General features: G+C 37.9%; 1 pseudogene; it reads left to right on the plus strand.

The window, feature by feature from the left end:
* The first annotated feature begins 1,392 nt into the window (after positions 1 to 1,392).
* Positions 1,393 to 19,471, plus strand: LOC125819292 (gibberellin 20 oxidase 1-like; annotated as a pseudogene).
* Positions 19,472 to 20,217: the final 746 nt, after the last annotated feature.

Consider the following 20,217-nt stretch of genomic DNA (forward strand, 5'->3'; position numbering starts at 1 on the left):
AAAGTCACTCATTTTGATGAGATAATAAGATAATACAGTTCAAAAGACCTCTATATAAATATATTGTCCAATTAATATTATGAATAAATAATTCTTTAAAGGTTCAAATATATTTAAAAGATAATTTAGTGAAATATAATTTTATTTTGTTTTATTTTTTGTAAAATTTTAGAACAAGTTAATGCTCATCTCTAACTTTTCTTACTGCATCCAAAAGTTTCGGTGTTTCCATGACTTCAATTTATTTTTAAGTGCATATGGAATGATTTCTTTTGTATTCACATAATGTTTTACGTATCTGATCTGTCATTGTTGATTTAGTGACACTTTTTTAATGGCAAGTCATTTTTGTATATTGTTTCAAGAAATTTCATGTGTTGCTTATATAGTTTATTCTCTCACTATCATACATTGAACGTTTTTGGTAAATATATAGTGAATAATATTTGATTATTTAGAAACAATGAACATTATGATTGATGAGTTTATTTTATGATAAATCATTGAATTCTTAAATTTATTTTACAATGAATCATATAACAAAAAAATTTAAAATGAATCATTCACATACAGTGTATTTTATGTATAATGAATGTATTTTTTTTCATATACATTCAATAAATAGGAAACATAATTTAATAAGATACAATGTTTTGATAAATTCATTGTACTTTATGTATAATAAATTAGTATTTCTTGTAATTTCAATAAATATGATACATAAATTAGTAAGGTACAATATATTTGATGTAATGAAAGTAACTTTTATTGAATCTCAAAAACTCTTTAAATTAATAAATACTAATTTCTCTATTCAATAATATATCTATAAATTAATAATTATTGTGTAATCTCACCTATATTTATTTAGTGTGGTTTTACTATAGTATTATTTTAAGAATAAAAGTTATTTGTAGGAAAATAAGGAAATCAATCTAAGGAAAATCAATCAAAAAAATTCTTTAAATATCTCTACCTATGATTATGGTGTAATATGTGTAGATATGTCTATGTACATTCAATAAGAAAAGTATACCCCAATTTAAAGAATTATTAAGCCATTCTTAGCAAACTCTTTTGACCCATATTTTATTCTTTAAAGCTTTTCAAGGAAAAAATTTCAAACTCAGATTTGAAAACTTTGGTCAAACATATCATTAAAAGTATTTCCTTTTTAAAATTTTGATTCAAAATATATGGTCAAACATATCTTTGAAAGTATTTCCCTTTTTAAAATCGGATTCAAACAACTATGGACTTCTATCCAAATTTTAAGCATCCTTAAGCCCTATATAATCCTTCATTTTGGCTCCTCACAATGAACTACTTCTACTTCCTTCTCACCATTGTGACATATTGCACAAGAAAGAAAAACTCAAACCCCTGCTTACAATGACCACTAATAGTATAATCACAAATGGAAAACCATTTATCCTTGGTGAGGAAAACCATTAATTTTTGATGCATCCCATATGAAGAATGAGTCCAACATTCCCACACAATATATATGGCCAGATGACGAGAAGCCATGTCTTGTAGCACAAGAACTTCACGTTCCCCTTATTGACTAAAGGGGTTTCTTTTCTGGTGACCCTGCCGCGACCCAACAAGCATCTAGACTTGTTGGAAAAGCATGTATGAGTCATGGTTTCTTACTTGTAGTAAACCATGGAGTTGATTCTAATCTCATCTCCAGAGCCCATCGTTACATGGACACGTTCTTTGACATGCCTCTCTTTGAAAAGCAAAAAGCTCAAAGAAAAATTGGTGAGCATTATGGCTATGCCAGTAGATTTACTGGAAGGTTTTCTTCAAAGCTGCCTTGGAAAGAAACACTCTCTTTAGGATACACTGCTAAAGAAAACTCATCTCACATAATTGAAGAGTATTTCCAAAGGACATTGGGTGAAAGTTTCAACAATCTCAGGTAAGGACAATTGACAATTCTAATACCCCTCTCTTTCAATTTTTTGTTGTACTTTACTTTTTGGTATGTTTCAAAACTTTTTTTTCTATTTTTGCAAGACATGTTTAAGACAACTAAATTAAATGATATACTTGTACATTTTACATATCTTTTGTCTAAGGTTACTGGATTCAAAAGTCTTTCTTTACATTCTTAAACTTCATGTCAAATAATAATCAGACAAACAAATTGAAACAAAAGGAGTATCTGTTTTTCTATTTTTCAATTATGTAAATCAATTAACCTTTTTCCCTTTAATTACGTAGGAGTGTTTATCAAGAGTATTGCAATTCCATGAATACACTTTCTCTTAGGATCATGGAACTCTTAGGGATCAGCCTAGGTGTACAGAAGAACCACATTAAAGAGTTTTTTGAAGGCAATGAATCCATAATGAGACTCAACTACTGTCCCCCGTGCCTGAAACCAGAGCTCACCTTAGGAACAGGGCCTCACTATGATCCAACATCATTAATTGTTCTCCATTAGGATTGTGTTAGCGGACTTCAGGTTTTTGTGGACAACGAATGGTACTCCATCTGTCCAAATTTCAATGGTTTTGTGGTTAACTTAGGCGACACATTTACGGCAAGAAAATTTACACACTAGAACTATATTTAAGCTAATGTATTATGTATTACATACAAATAATATAAATAGAGTCAATTAGAAAAACAATACTTTTTAGGTGACAAATGTTATAAGATCTTTCCACATGAAGCACAATGATATACATCATGAATTCCTAGATGTACAACATGAATATAACATATTTAGTGTTTTACCTTTTGCAGGCACTATCGAATGGTAGATACAAAAGTTGCTTGCATAGAGCAGTTGTTAACAACACGACTCCTAGAAAATCAATAGCTTTCTTTCTTTGTCTGGACAAAGATAAGGTGGTGAGTCCACCAACTGAATTGGTGGACAACAACAACCCTCGACTATATCCTGACTTCACATGGCTTGCTCTCCTTAAGTTTACTCAAAAACATTATAGAGCTGAGACAAACACTCTTCAAGCTTTCTCGATGTGGCTTCATATTTTCGATACCTACACTACATTGTCAAGAAAATTTTATCATAAGGCAAAGCGTTCCTCCAAAATCTTAAAGTTTTTTTTAATCTTCATTTTTGTTATACAAAAATTACGAGTCATAGAAAGATTTTAAGTATAAGAAAGAATTCTAAGAAAATCTCCATGGAAATAGTTGGTCAGAATTAATGAAATTTTCTAAATTCCAAGAAGTTAGAAAGAACAACATCATACCTTAAAGAAGAGACTAAAAAGTCTCAAACAACAACACTTCCAATAAAGTGGAACATCACGTCCATATAAGAACATAATTAACTAAATTCAAATGGAGGACCTACTGTTCCTTTCTTATGAACCTCCATCAATCTCTTTTTTACTATAGTATGTTGTATCATGTATATGTTAAAAATTACCCTGAAATTGTTAGTATCATAAATGTTTTTCCTCATTGTGTCAGAATAGTCATTAATATTGCTTAGGTTTCATATCACCAGCTCCAACTTATTTGGAATTGAACCATAGTTATTGTTATGGTTATAGTATGTAGTTACAAACAATTAATGCAATTATCAACCAAGCAGTAGGTGACATCTGAATGGAACTATTTAGAACTATATATTCTGAACCAAAAATTTGATACATAACATATTAAAATCTCACAGCATAATTTTGTGAGCACTTGAACTCAAAAATATCGACAAATAATAATAAAGAAGACCTTACTTTCCTAACAATCAAGAACAAAAAAGGCATGTTGCTTAACATATTTTCCAAAAAGATAGTCTGTTAGGTTGTATCCAAGTTTACAGTTCACAAATTTAATTGAAAGAATCCAAAAGAAAGAGTTATAACTTCTTTATAAAAAAACAAAAAACTTTATCAAAAGAAAAAAGTTATCACTACAACAAAAATGATCTTTAACGACAATTAATAGCTAATTTTTGCTAAATATGTATTTTCATAGGCAATAGATAATCTCTATAAATGTCCCTAAAGCCTATAGCAACATTGAATCTAATGACAAGTAATTAACCATTTATACATGCTCCATCATACTTTGACATCATCAAATTTATTTGACACACCTCAACATCACTTTAATAGTACTAAATGTACTACTACTTTTAATTTCTTTAGGATTTATAAAACATTCAAATTGGGTTGCACCAACACAATGTGCCCAATAACCTTTCATATCACTTTGATGGCCGAAAATTACCTTCACATTTGAAGGACCATCTTAAGCATGTGTAATTCAAGAACTAAAGAAATACATAGCTAGGGTTCTGAAGTTCATGCAAGAAACCAAGTAATAACATTATAATCTGATTTGGAACATTAAAATAACTAAGTCATGATAATTTGCTCAAGTTTTAGAAACCCTAGGTATAGTTAATAGTAGGAAATCAAGAATCTGACTGAATTCTAGGGACCTAATGGACGCCTCTTTCTAGGGACCTAATGACTAGTGAAATCTCAAATACCTGGTGATGAATTCCATGGAGAAATCTTTTGAATTTGAGGCTGGAACTGAAGGAAACTTGCTGCATTCTTGAAGCTACGGTTGGTCGCCTCTCTTTTTTTGCTTCTAATTTTCTAAGTTTTGATTAAAGATCTAACTTAGGTAAGTTCTAGTTATGTTTCTAGGCTAAAACTAATCAAAACCACATAGTTTAGGGTTAAAATGACGTAGTTTAGGGGTCCAACAAAATAGGAAAAGACTAAAAGACCCTAACTTAAGTTACAAACGGGGCTGACCACGGCCCCATTCAAGGACCGTGAAAGGGACCACAGATCGTGAAGGCCCTCGTGGTCGTCACTATGTCATGTGGTTCTAAGGGTTGATCCACGAGCCACTAACTCCACAAAGGCCGTGAAGGTCCCCGTGGTCCTCACTTGGCCTGAGGTCTAGATGCCCAGGTTTGAGGGTTTACTGGATAGCCCTTCATGAACCATCCCATGGCCCGTGTGAAGGACCACGGACTGTGAAGGTCCCATTGGTCCTCACTTAGGCATGGGGTCTAAGAGATTGGCGAGGGGTGCTACTGCCTAAGGCTTCACGAGATCTATAATGGCTTGTCATCAAGACCACGGACTGTGAAGGTGCCCGTGGTCTGATTTCTAGGCCTGGTGACTTCCATTTCATCACCACGGATCGTGGACCCTATTACGGTTTGTGAACCCTGTCGTGGTGCACTGGTGCAGGTAATTTTTTTGCATTTTTTTCTGGGTGTGATTTATGAGGTGTTACATTATCTCCCCCATGAGAACATTCATCCTCTAATGAAGACTAAATTAGCTGAAATGGAGGGAATGAGTTGCAACCTTACCAATAAACACTAAAGATTGATTTCTGACTGAACTGAGTTCCAAGAACATGCATATACGCTGAAAATGCAATACAAACTTAAGGAACATGATACTAAGACTGATTTCACGCATGGATGACTGGAAAACTGTGGAGGAACTATTACCTCATGCTGGAGTGGAATCAGAAGGAAAGAGGTGAGGATACTTGGCTTTCATGGCTGCTTCTGCTTCCCAAGTAGCTCCCTCTATAGACTGACTCCTCTACTAAACCTTGACTGAAGAGACTTCGTTATTTCTCAACCTTCTAACCTAACGTTCAAGAATCTCAAGTGGTACATCCTCATAAGAAAGGCTATCTTTTACAGCCACACTCTCTGTTGGCACTACAGATGCTGGATCACCCACACACTTCTTCAAAAGTGAAATGTGAAAGATTTGATGCATTGCTGCTAAATCTGCTGGCAACAATAACTCATAAGCCACTTTACCAATCCTTTTCAAGATCCGGTAAGGGCCTACATAACTGGGACTAAGCTTTCATTTCTTGAAAAATGTCATCACCCCCTTCATAGGTGACACTTTCAGGAAGACCCAATCATCAACTTGGAAATCTAGTTCCCTTCTCCTTACATCTGCATAAGACTTCTGGCAACTTTGGGATGTCTTAAATCTATCCCTAATGAGTTGCACTTTCTCCATCACATCGAGGACTGAATCTGGCCCTATCAAGGATGCTTCACCTACTTCAAACCAACCAACATGAGATCTGCATCTACACCCATACAATGCCTCATAAGGGGCCATCTGAATACTAAAATGGTAGCTATTGTTGTAGGCGAACTAAATAAGAGGAAGGTGATCATCCCAACTACCCTTGAAATCGATCACACAAGCTCTCAACATGTCCTCTAAGGTCAAAATTGTACGCTTTTCCTGACCATCCGTTTGTGGATGGAATGTTGTGCTAAGGTTAACATGAGTACCAAGACTTTTCTAAAATAACTTCCAGAAATAAGAGGTAAACTGAGGACCTCTATCTGAGATGATAGACAAAGGAACCCCATGTGACCTCACAATCTCATTAATATAAAGTTTGGCATAGTCCTCCACCGAATTTGTAGCCTTGACTGCCAAAACACGAGAGGACTTAGTAACTCTTTCAATTATCACCCAAATGGAGTCATGCTATCTGTGAGTACGAGGTAACCCAGTGATGGAGTCCATGTTGATCACTTCCCACTTCCAAGTAGAAATGTAAATCTCTTGAGTCATACCTCCCAGTTTCTGATATTCTACCTTGACTTGTTGGCAATTGGGGCACTTAGCCACAAAATCTGCTATATCTCTTTTCATACCATTCCACCAATAGACTTCTCGCAGATCGCGGTACATCTTAGTGGCACCTGGATGAATATAATATTTGGAGTTATGGGCTTCTGCAAGAATATGCTGTCTCAACTCACCCACATTAGGAACACATAATCGACCCTGGTAGCGAAGCACACCATCTCCTCCTTGGGAGTAAACCTCAACTCTGTGTTGGTAGACTGCACCCTTAAGTTCAAGTAATATCAGATCGTTGTCTTGTTTTTCCTTAACATCCACTACCAAAGAGGATCCTGCCCCATTTTGAACCGTTACATCACCATCAGATATGCTCATAAGACGAACTCCAAGGCGAGCAAGTCTGTGACCATCCTTTGCTAGCTCCTTTCTTTCTTCCTCAATATGTGCTACACTACCCATAGATAGTCTGCTAAGAGCATACGCTAATACATTGGCCTTATCTGGATGGTAATTCAAACTCATATTGTACTCTTTGAGGAACTCTAGCCATCTTCTCTGGCGAAGATTCATATCTTTCGGGGTGAACACATACTGAAGGCTCTTATGGTCGATGAACAGGTCTACGTGAACACCATACAAGCAATATCTCCAAATCTTTAGTGCGAACACCACTGCTGCAAGCTCGAGGTCATGAGTCGAATAGTTCTTCTCATGCACCTTAAGTTGTTTGGAAGCATAAGCTATAACCTTACCTCGCTGCATCAACACACAACCCAGGACGACTCTGGATGCATCGCAATAAATCACATAACCCTCTGGTAAAGTCAAAATAAGAGTTGTAGTCGACCTAGTTTTCAATTCTGTGAAGCTTTTCTCACAATAATCAGACCACTGATACTTGACCTTTTTCTGAGTCTATTTAGTCAATTGTGAGGCTATGGATGAAAATGCATCCATGAATCTTCTGTAATAACCTACTAAACCCAAGAAATTTCTGATATATGTAGTAGAGGTAGGTCTGGGCCATTGTTTCACTAATTTTATCTTCTAGGAATCTACTCAAATTCTTTCGTTAGACACAATATGCCCAAGGAAAGCAACTAACTGCTACCAAAACTCACATTTGCTAAATTTAGCAAATAACTGGCGATCTTTGAGAGTTTGCAGAACAACCCTCAAATAACTCGCATGTTCTTCCTCATTCCTAGAATAAATGAGAATATCGTCAATAAAGATGATAACGAAAAAGTCCAATTACTGCTTGAACACTCTGTTCATCAGATCCATGAAAATTGCAGGAGCATTGGTTAGTCCAAATGACATAACTACAAATTCATAATGTCCATATCGAGTCCTGAATGCGGTCACTATCTCTGACTTTAAGTTGATGATAATCCGATTTGAGGTCTATCTTTGAGAAATGACTAGCACCTTGAAGTTGGTCAAACAAGTCATCAATCCTGGGGATGGGATACTTATTCTTGATTGTTACCTTGTTCAACTGCCTATAGTCAATGCACATTCTGAGAGAACCATCTTTGTTCTTCACGAATAACACTGGTGCACCTCATGGCAAAATACTAGGTCTGATGAAGCCCTTATCTAGAAGGTCTTTCAACTGCTCTTTCAATTCCTTAAGTTCAGCTAAAGCCATTTTGTAAGGAGGAATAGAGATAGGCTGGGTATTTGGAATGAGATCAATTTCAAAGTCAATTTCCCTATCAGGAGGGACTCCAGGAAGATCTTCTGGAAAGACTTTTGGAAATTCATTGACTACAGGAACTGCCTGAAAAGTTGGTGTTTCGGAACTTGAATCCTTAACGCAAACTAGATGATAGAGATAACTTTTTCTGGCCTTAAGGTAAGAAATGAATCAACCCATAGGCGCGAAGCTACTACCCTTCCATTCTAAGATTAGTTCGTCTAGAAACTGAAAATGAACAATCCTAGTTCTACAATCGACTGAGGCATAACATGAATGTAACAAATCCATGCCTAGAATTTCTGTATACCCGTCTAGCTATAACTGGGTCACCGACTGGAGTAGAGACTGAGGCATAACATGAATGTAACAAATCCATGCCTTGAAATCCATGCCTATGTGTGTGCATAAGTATAATCATCCAAACAATATCATAATTAGATCATAATAGAAGTACCTTACTCTACAAGCAATCCAATTGAATATACACAAGTCTCATATATATAGCTAGTTTTCATACTTTACCCCATCAAGGGTTATAGATCACTATGAATCAATATCTACAGAATTACTTCATTGAACATGTATAGTAACCCAATTCAAGTAAGCAATTCATCACATAAATAATTCGAACACAATTGACTAACGAAGACCCATATTCATGCTTCAAGATTCTATTTAGGGAAACCCAGATATTCATAGATTCTTAGATAAATTCTTTAGGAAAACAGTAGTAATTCATCAAATTGATCATAATATGAGTCAATAAACACATTGAAATCATTTTGGAAGTGAATCCATGCCATAGATTGAAAACCCTAGGTTCTTGGAGAGGTTGAACTTTGAGAAATACAATTTTGAAAGGCTTTATGGAAGGAAGCTATCCATAAATCAACACTACCATACCTTGAGTGGAAATCCTTCACGAAATTGAAGAGGAAAGTTGAGTTCTTGAGCCTTGGTCTCGTAGTTCTTCTTCTTCTTCAATGGTGGTTTCTTGAGAGAGAAATTTTAGAGGAGAGAGCTTTTGATTTGGGTAGTGTGAGAATGAGTTAGTTTGTTTAGTTTAGGGGTCTTATTAAGTATTTATAGGTGTCTTAATTAATATTAAACGACCTTACTTAGTTAGTTAATTAATCCTAATCCCCTTCCCTAAACCGTAACTTAAAAACTAAGGACCTAATTAAGTGGTGACTCACAAAACCCCCACCCACGGACCGTGGGTGGGGTCACGGGAAGTACTGGTAATCCATGCTTTGCATCAGAGAGGGGGAGAAAATGGGTAGGCTCTGCCTCGACCCACGACCCCCACCTACGGGGTATGGGTCCACCCATGGTTCGTGGGTGCCCATCCGTAGGTGCTGCTTGTTTTTGGCCCTTCGACGATTATCTTTATTGTTCTTAGCAAATAAAGTACAATCTCTTATCTTGTGGTCCATCTTACCATAACCAAAACAAGAATTGGAACCCTCTAGACTCTTGCCCTCGTGCTTCCTTCCACACTTAGCACAAATAGGCAAGAAAGACTCACTACCACTTCCTGCTTGAGGCTTAGGGTTAGACACCCTCTCTTTGTTGAAATTAGAAGGAACATTGGATGAACCTTGACCTGAAAACTTTTGTCAGAACTTTGAACGACCATGTCCCTCGGACCTTGAATGTGAGAAATTACCATCACCAGTCTTAGCCCTTTTTGCCTCCCTAGAATTTTCCTTAAGTTTCTCCTCTTCAATTTGTTGAGCATGAACCATGAGATTATAAATGTCCATTTAATTAACAAGCATAGCGGTACGACATTCCTTAACCAACATCTCAAACAGACACAAAACAAACTTACTTATCCGTTCCCTAGGATCAACAATCATAGTAGGAGCATATCTAGCCAATTGTGTGAACTTTAAAGCGTATTCATTCACACTAATACTTCCTTGAAGAAGGTTGATGAATTCAAGAACCTTTGCCTCCCTCATCTCAAGTGAAAAGAACCTATCAAGGAAAGAAACTTTGAACTTTTCCCAATCAAGACAACCCGCATCTTCCGGTCTCCCTTCTTTCCATTGGTTAAACCAAACTTGAGCAACACCCTTAAGTTGATAAGCGGCAAATCCCTCATCTTTCTACCGGCGTCACTCCCATAATCATCAACACCTTGTAAACCTCATCAATGAGCTATTAGGGTCTTTCTCGACCCTAGAACCATAAAATGCTAGAGGATTCATTCAAGTGAAGACCCTCAGTCTAGATACCATCGTACCCACTTTTGGGTTCATGGGGACCGCAACCTCTCTATTGTATTGGGCCGTTATGGATTTAGCCAATACTTGAAACGTAGCCTAAACTCGACATTAATCACTTGCTTGGCGAAAGGATTGTCTGGAGCTTGAGGAGCTTCTCGTTCCACATTTTCTCCCATATTCCTTCTAGCATAAGATCTTTGAGTAGACATATCTTGTAGAGCATCAGATACGGATTAGGAGAGAGACCTTATAGAGTTAAACCATATTGTACGACCTTAGAGTAATGAAAGAAGTGGAGTTTCCTAAACATCTTGTAGTCTCTCATTCATAAATGTGGTGCGCTTCACACTCATGAACAAGACTCTACTTGATGATGCTCATGAGACTTCTTAGGACATTTCTATACCTTGTGCTCTAATTACCAAGTTTGTTATGACTCGAGGTAGCCCTTAGGCGTAACATGGCGTATAAGACCCCGAGAAGTCCCTACAGGCCACTTAGCTTTCATCATACAAGATAATATAATTAAAGATATTAGGAGGATTATTTCAAAATCTAAAACGTTTATGAAAGTAAAGCGGAAGTTTAAATATCGTATAAAAGACATCTAGTACATAAGAATGAATCGAGGCATAGCCCATACGTCATGTTCCAAAACCGAAAGTAAGGAAAAATTGAAAATAATAAATGTCTTGTCCTCGAAGCATGAGGACTCACCAAGGCTCAAAATCTCCTCAAATGACTCTAGTAACTAAACTGGGAACCCTCACTGTCAGATCGTACATTTGGGGTAATGTAGGCAAGAGTATGTGTTAGTACAAACATGTACCTAGTATGATACCCATGCATAAAACCATATAAAGTCATGCTAGAAAGGGGCATTTTCATGAGCATGCAATGGTCAAGCTAAAACACGAATCTTGAATGTTAGAAAGCATATGTCGTAAAACATTATCAATGCAAGTGAACATCATCTTAAACATGTATGAGATACTTCCTCGAAGTAACCTTGGTTCATCTTTAACTTTCTTGTAGGAAGTAGCCTTAACCGACATATAAGACCATGCGATTTATGAACATCAAATCCGGTGTCTCCCACACCGAAAAGGGTTGTCCTACTTTCCAATGTAAGGACCATAAACTTCTATCTTATGTGGATCCACTAGGTAATCCTATGGTGGCACATTTTTTATTGGACATGGTTAATCGACACTTATCCACTCGCTATTAAGCTTAACTTTCACATAATAGTTTTTAATCATATTCATCTTAGCTCTTAAAGGAACATGGGTAATCGACTATTGTCCTTAAATCATGTGATATGGGTAATCGCCTCTTGACTTTCAATTAGAGAGAATCGTTAATCTCCTCCTGCCTCAACAATAGAATAGCTCCTTAACATTTGTTCATTTTAGGTGACAAGACCTTTCAACCCTAAAAACCCTTATTATGTGAGAAACCCTTTCACAATCATAATTTTATGTTTATATGAGAAATCATTTCAACAACACAAAAATAGCAACATCATTGATGCTTCACTCTTAAATAATCTTTAAAACATTTACATAAATTTGATGAGAGAATGATTGATTTCATAAACTTTTCTATCTTAATTATAAACCCACATCATATACTCATAACTTGAAAAACATGGAAATTACATGGGTTCATGGGGATCATCATAAAACCATGAGATTAACTCAATTCATGCAAAAAAAATAGATAAATAAATTAAATAAATTATTAAGAGAACCCATAACAAAGAACAAAAAACCTAACTCAATTGGGGATTTCTAACTTTGAAAATTGGAAAAGTTGGGAACTACATGGAGGAAAGGGCTCCATGGATGAAAACCCTCATGCCTCAATGACAATTTCTTAACTTCAGTGGTGAAATTGAAGACTTGACTTAAAGGCTAAGGAACAACGGCCCGTTGAGGTCACCGTGGTCTTTGGGCTGTGGCCCCTGAAGGCTAGCCATCCTCCACGATCACATTCATGCCTCCTGAGGCCTACCACAGGGTGTCAAAAGGTTCGTGGGAGGGGATCCCTCCCGGACAGCTTCTGGAAATTCTTCACGGACACCCCTACGGGGAATGAAACTCACCACAGACCGTCCACTCCGTTCTTGGATCGTGATCTATTCACGGACCTCCAATGGATCGTGATCCTCTTCACGGCTTGCCTAGGGCTCCGGGAGGATTTCCATGTACTATCTTTGCGCTTGTGAGTTGCCCACTTGACCCTTCCTAGTCCTTCTTGAATCCGTGGTGTCACACAAAATCTTGAGTTTCTAAGGTTTGACCTACGAGTAGCCAGGACGAGCCGTAAGATGGCATCGTAAAAGTGATCTAAACTTATTGAATTTTTGGAATTGAACTTGTGATCTACGGATGGGGTCCATGGATTGTAGACTGGACAATGGAACATAGAAAGATCTTGTGGAAATTTGAATGAATTTTGAGATTCTGAAGTAGGTTCTACGGTTGCCCAGTATAGGCCGTAGAAAGTTCTACATACCATAGCCCATTGGTCCAACCCATTGTATTGTTTGACATTTAATTTTAAAAGGTGTTTAGGTCTTTTCCTTTACAAATAATGCCTATAATATGCCATTTTGATCCTTATTCTAAGTGTTATAACTACCTTTCTCTTCCTAAAACTACCCCAACTTTTGCATTCTCTCAAAACCCCAAATCTCATTCACATTCATCTTCTCCAATTCTCTTTTAAGTTTAAGAAGAAAGCTAGGCTTCAGGCTTAAAGTCTCATTTTCTCCATTTCTTTTAGGTTTTTTTTATCAAGGTATGTGGGAATTCATAAATGGGTTCCATTCACCCATTGTGTCCCAAAAGTTCTTAATTCTCCAAAATCAATTTTTACCTAAATTACTTAATATTTCATGTTATCTCCATGGGTCTTACTTGATATTATATTAATTGTTCAATTTAAATCTTCCTATGCATGTTTTGATTAAACTACATGATTTTCAATGGATTTCTATAAGACCATGCATTATTCATGTTTTTAAGATATAAATTTGTATAAAAAAATATATGAACTTATAAAAGATGATTTATGAAAGTTTATGCATGATTTATGAAGAGATGTTTTATGATCCAAAGGTTGTTATAAAATAAGCATAAATTTTTTTGTGAAAGGCTTTCTCACATATTAAGAAATCATGGTTTGGTGAAAGATTTTCTCACACATATATGATTCAAGATTCATGATTTAAGTAGCTAATAGTTTAGATTGGTTTGAAGTAATAACTAAGACAAACATCAATGTGATTCTAATATGAGGTAAAGGTGTGGGGTGAAATTCTCTAGATGCCGGACCAAGGATTTAGAGATACCTAGCTTATCACTTTGCATGTAGTACACTAGGAAGGGATTTCTATTATTACGATTACTGCGTTATGAGCTTGTGGGGAACAGGTATACCCTAGTTAATTCTCTCATCTTCATATCAACCAAGACTTTTGTTTACTGATTACTTACTGAATTCTTACAATTTGTTTCACAAATCCCCCCCCCCCCATTTAATTAGTTGTTTCTAGAAGTAAGTTGACTAAACAAATATAAATGTTGGTTAAAGTTAAGTCTAAACCTTTTTCCTCGTGGGATCAACCCCAATCTACAAGTTGGGCTCTTTACTTGATAACGATCACTTATGCTTCTTTAGCGAGGTGTAATTTGAGCATATCAAAGACCACATTAACTTGCCTTTATGGGACTTTCACCTTCAAACTAATGCCATTTGGGTTGTGTAATGCTCCAGTGACCTTCCAACATTGCATGATGTCAATATTTTCAAATATGGTGGAGGACACTATTGAGGTATTTATGGATGATTTCTCTGTGGTAGGTGACTCGTTTGACGTTTGTTTGGATCATTTGGCCGAGGTACTTCAATGGTGTGAAGAGTGCAATCTTGTGCTCAATTGGGAAAAGTGTCACTTCATGGTGAAAGAGGGGATCGTTTTGGGTCATCGGATTTCTGAGGTTGACAGAGCAAAAGTCGAGGCAATAGAAAAGCTTCCACCACCTATCTCTGGTAAAGTTCTGAGAAGTTTTCTTGGGCATGAAGGCTTTTATAGGAGGTTTATCAAGGATTTCTCTAAAACTGCACACCCATTGTGCAAATTGTTCGAAAAGGAGTGAAATTTTGATTTTGATGATTCTTTTCTGAGACCATTTGGAGAGTTGAAAGAAAAGCTAATTTCCTCACCTATCATTATTTCACTGGATTGGGGGCAACCGTTTGAAGTGATGTGTGATCGAGTGGAGTGGCACTTGGTGTGGTGTTGGGACAGAGGCGAGAGAATATTATTCATCCTATTTACTACACCAGCAAAGCTGTAAATATGTCTCAAAAGAACTATAAATGACTAAACATGAACTTCTTGTTGTGGTTTTCGCATTAGAGAAATTTCGATCCTACATGCTTGGTACTAAGGTCATAGTGCATACTGACCATTTTGTATTGAGGTATTTGATGGCTAATAAGGATGCAAAACCGAGGTTGATTAGATGGGTGTTGTTGCTGCAAGAGTTCGATTTTGAGGTGAAAGATTGTCACGACCCAAGGCTACGCCCTAGACGTGACACGGCGTACTTGACCCTGAAGAGGCCTCATACAAGCCTCATAGCATTCATAACATTCGACATATGAGAATAAAATACGAAATTTAAAAGTTTTCTTTACAATCGAAGACATTTTTCACAAAAAACCAGCGGAAGATTTACTATACTAGTCTCAAACCATCTAGAACCATAAGATTTAAAACTATGGGACGCAGCCCATACAAAAGCTCTAAACATGAAATAAAAGACATAAAGGGGAAATAGTGGGTTCGTCCTCGAAACTAGGAGGACTCACCAAATCTTCAACTCCAAGCTCCTTAGAAACCTATCTTCCAAGTATAGAACATCAAATCTCCAAACCCATTCTTCATTCTTGGCCTGTAACAAGACTTAGATCTTCATACCCATTTGAATGCAAGCTCAGTTAGGTACAAATTTCTATCTCTTGATGTGTGGCTAAAAACCCATTTTTGCAGTGTGATTTAGCGAATATGGGTTAAGATTGTTGTTGGGTCTTATTTGCTGATAGTTCATATGTAGTTTAATGGTGATTTTGTCTAGTAGTTGTGGATAAATTTAACAAATTTTTAGTTGCAAATACAAGTTTGTTTATAAGTTTTCGGCTTGCGAGAGAGAGAAGTCGCGAAACCAACACTACTAGATTGATGGCATAAGGAGTGGGTAGACATGAGGTTCATCTAGAAAGACTGAACCTCAGTCCCATATCCTAACACTCAGCTCGAGAAAGTGAGTGGGGTAAGGCATAGACTGGTCTTTATGCGGCAATTGGGTGTCCGAGAAGAACCCATTTGAAATGGGGTAAGCTGTTAAAGAGAGAACTTATTCCCACATAAAGCTTAGCCTAGTCACTTTTACTCTATAAATTTTCCATCGCAAGCAGGTACCCAATAATCTAGCTTAACCCGTATTCCCGTCACATCCCAAGAATTCCCTCTCATTACTTAGAAACCCTTGTTTATTTTGCTGTTTTTACCTTACTTCTGACAAAAACCCCTCATTGTTAATTGACACTCTTGTGTCCTCCTTTTTTAATTTACAATATTTTTACTTGTTAATGTCTTTAGCTATGACTAGTTAGAACTAAATTTTATTTTGCTATAAATTCTCAAAACCACTGTTTTGGGACGATCCCAACCCTTAGTTGGGTTATTATACCATTGCACGACGTAGACATTTTCATTGGAAGTTATGTGCTTGATTATGCAACCATCATCTTTTCACCAAAGGAAAAAGTTTATGCATGATTTGAAGAAGTTCATTTGGGATGAGCATTATTTGTTCCATATTTGTGTTGATGGGATTATTCGTCGTTGTGTGCCTGAGGTTGAGATGATGAGTATACTAAAGGTGTGTCACTCTTCGCCTGTTGGTGGTCAACATAGTGGTATTCCTACTGCGCATAAAGTTTTGCAGTTTGGGTATTACTGGCTTACCATCCACCAAGATGGTCATGATTTCGCCAAGTCTTGTGATCGCTGCCAAAGAAAAGGAGGGACTTCAGATAGGCAAGAGCTACCTATCAATTTTATATTGGTGAATGAGTTGTTTGATGTATGGGGCGTTGATTTTTTGGGTCCATTTTTGAGTTCACGTGGGATGAAGTACATTCTTGTTCCGGTTGATTATGTGTCGAAATGGGTGGAAGTGATTGCGCTTCAAACAATGAAGGTAAAAGTGTCACCGCATTCCTGAAAAAGAATATCTTTTCAAGATTTGGTACACCTAGGGCGATTATCAGCGATGGAGGTTCCCACTTATGGAATAAGTTTTTCAAAGCATTGGTAGAGAAATATGAAGTCCGTCACAATGTAGCCACTCCTTACCATCCACAGTCTAGTAGGCAAGTTTAAGTGTCCAACAGAGAGATAAAGCAAATCCTTGCAAAGACTGTGAATGCAAATAGAACTCATTGGTCAATGAGGCTTGATGATGCTCTATGGGCTTATCGCACAACATTCAATACTCCCATAATTATGTCCCCCTACCAACTTGTATATGAGAAGTCTTTCCATTTTCTGGTAGAGCTAGAGAATAAGGCTATGTGGGCGCTAAAGAAGTTGAATTTGGATTGGGCAACCGCATCGAGTCAAAGAGTGAATGAGCTTGATGAGTTTTGCCTAAAAGCTTATGAAAGTTCAGCCTTGTACAAGAAGAATACGAAGAAGTATCATGATCAAAATATTGAAAAGCATGAATTTGCTATGGGTGATCTGGTGCTTCTATTCAACTGCGCTTGTTTCTTGGCAAACTAAAGTCCAAGTGGACCGATCCATTCATAGTCACTCAAGTGTTCCCACATGGAGCGGTCGAGCTCGAAAACAAGAAGGGAACAAGGTTTAAGGTGAACGGGCAAAGGATCAAGGTCTACATTGGGAAAGAGAAGAGTGGCAAGAAGTCGTTGAGGCCTACTACCTTGATGAAGTCTGAGTAATCAATGGGCCTGCATCGTACCACGACATTAAATCAAGCGCTCCTTGGGAGGCAACCCAAGATGTACAATCTAGCAAACTATAGGATTTTCTTTCCGATTTAGGAGTTTTCTTCTTTTATTTTGAATTTCGTAACTCTTTAGATAGGTGTTTTATTTTTGTATTAGTGCTGGCTAGATATAAAATAGGGTCTGTGTCTAAAATGTTTCCATAAAATATAAAAAGAAAGGCCTCATAGTTGCTACATGTGCATGGATGAACAATTAAATCTCAAGAAAATAGGTTTTGTACGGACCCCATCGACAGTCCATGGGTCCATCCACGGATCGTGAATGGTGTCCGTAGACCCCAGGAAAGTCTTCAAAAAATTTAAGTGTAAGAGTGACTTACGGAGTCGACCTACGGTCCATAGGTCGACCCACGGCCCGTAGGCAGAGTTTCGTGGGTCAAACTTAGGGTTTCTGGAGACCCGACCAGGACCCCTTTTTAATAAAAAAAGCCCTCATTACAAATACATCGCCTATTACCCAAATTCCCTCCCAACCGTTTCTAACCCCTCCAAATCCCACAACTCCCATATTTACTCCCCTATCACTGTTATTTCCCATAATCATCCCCTCATCTTCCAAAATTCTCCTTTTTCTCTCTGAAAATCACCCATTCTCCCTTCACAAAAGAATTCTCGGTCCGGGTTCTGTGTCAAAAGGCTAGACAAAGTCTAAGGAGTTCATTATATCACACACTCACCCACTTTGTTTTTCTTGAAAGGTAAACGACGTCACCCTAATTTTGAATTCACTATTCATTGTTTTATATGAAGTCACATAGTTGGAACTTGGCCTTGGGTTGTTACGAATGTAAACTATAGCATTAAATGTTGAGCAATCAGAACTATAAGGATGACAAATTACCATATATTGTTTTTAAATGCAAGATTAAACTTAGGTTGATTGTTTGATATGTTGCAAAAATATGTACAAAAATGAGGATGTCTGATACCTAGCGCAAACCTTAACCACTAGACCCCGTCCACAGACCGTAGGTTTGGTCTGTTGGTCTGTTGCACATGAAATAATCATAAATTGTTGAACCACGGAGGTGGTCTATGGTTTATCGTTCCATCGACGATCCATTCTGCACAACCGTGGTTCACATTAGAGTCCCAACTTCTGGGAATTCTGACCTACGGAGGAGACCCAAGGGCAATAGGTCCATCCACGGACTGTACGAACCCATCGTAGGTGGGCAATTTAGCTACTGCCTATAGTTTTTTTCAGTTTTTGTTTTGTTTCGTTCCGTTTTCTATATAAAAAAAATCGAGTGTGTTATTGGTTTGTTTTGGTACTAAATAAGACTCCACAGGTACCTTGGTTCCTAATAAAGCTCCAGCTCGCCGCAAAGGGTAAGTCAAAATCAGTGGCACCATCCTTTTGGCTAATGGATGAGGACACAGATGTGGAGACTGACCTTGCATATGTCCCACCTATTACCAGGACATCCCCCCCTGCACCACGCACTACACAGAATCAAATCCGGAGGTAATTTCCAACGTGGTCACTGCCCCTAGTCTAATGTGGGGGATACACTGAGCAGTTCAGCAGCTGGCTCTAAATCTACATCTGGGTCCGCCTCTGCATCCGACTCCAGCTCCAATAGCACCACTGCCTTATCCTCCGAGGCTACTAGTGCGGGGGACATTCCAGTTCCACCAAACACTGATCCTACTCCAGTTGCTGAGGTGCCAAACCGATGGTGTGTGAGTGGCCCGCACCAAATATATAAAGATGCTCTCATGCTGACTGAGAAGGAGAGGATTTCTCGATTAGTCACCGAGGAGCGTCGGGTTCTCCCAGGAAGCCTCCATACCGTACTAGACATCCACCAGCTCTTCTAGAGGCATAGGTGCGACTGGATGGCCCTTAGCCCAGGGTTCTTCAGTGAGGATATAGTTAGGGAGTTCTATGATTCCTACGTAGGCACCCCCCGAGGTTCAATTGACATACGGGCCAACCCTGCCGCCCAATCTCAACCTAACGCCACACTAGTGCGCGAGTTTTTGGCTTATATATATGAGAACAATTTCCGCATGTTCCTCTTCGGTCTGAGCCACACTTGGCCAATCAACACGGTCGAGTTCGACTATCGCTAGAATGGTAGGAGCAGGGCATTTCAAAGGAATGTCGATTAATGGGAGACTCTTTTATATTGGTTAGTCTGTCATCTTGCTACAGACGGAGAGTGTGCCGACATTTGTGGCCAACTTATTCTAGTTACTAGTGCGTAACCGTGTGTCTTAATCATGCAGATAATGTACTTACATGGGATCGAGCGATAATGGTTGCAACTTTAGTTGCGGGATGGAGGTTGATTTTACCCACATGCTGATTGCGGAGATACATGAGAGGTCCTTCAAGGCCACCACTACCTTACCCTTCCCATGCCTCATTTTTCATCTGTGCAGGGATGCTAGAGTATCGGTTTGGCACTATGACAAGCTAGTTAAGGCGACCAAGACGCTTGATAGCGGAATGATACGGGATAAAGCCAATGTAGTTGCACCTCACAGAGATCCGCAGGTTAAGGTTCTACGATTGGGAGTGAACTTGGTAGTAGATGTGGAGCAGATGCAGGGTGAGGAGC

This window comes from Solanum verrucosum, unplaced genomic scaffold (assembly GCF_900185275.1).
Source record: "Solanum verrucosum unplaced genomic scaffold, falcon-dt-bn FXZP01000207.1, whole genome shotgun sequence".
NCBI classification, from domain to species: domain Eukaryota; kingdom Viridiplantae; phylum Streptophyta; class Magnoliopsida; order Solanales; family Solanaceae; genus Solanum; species Solanum verrucosum.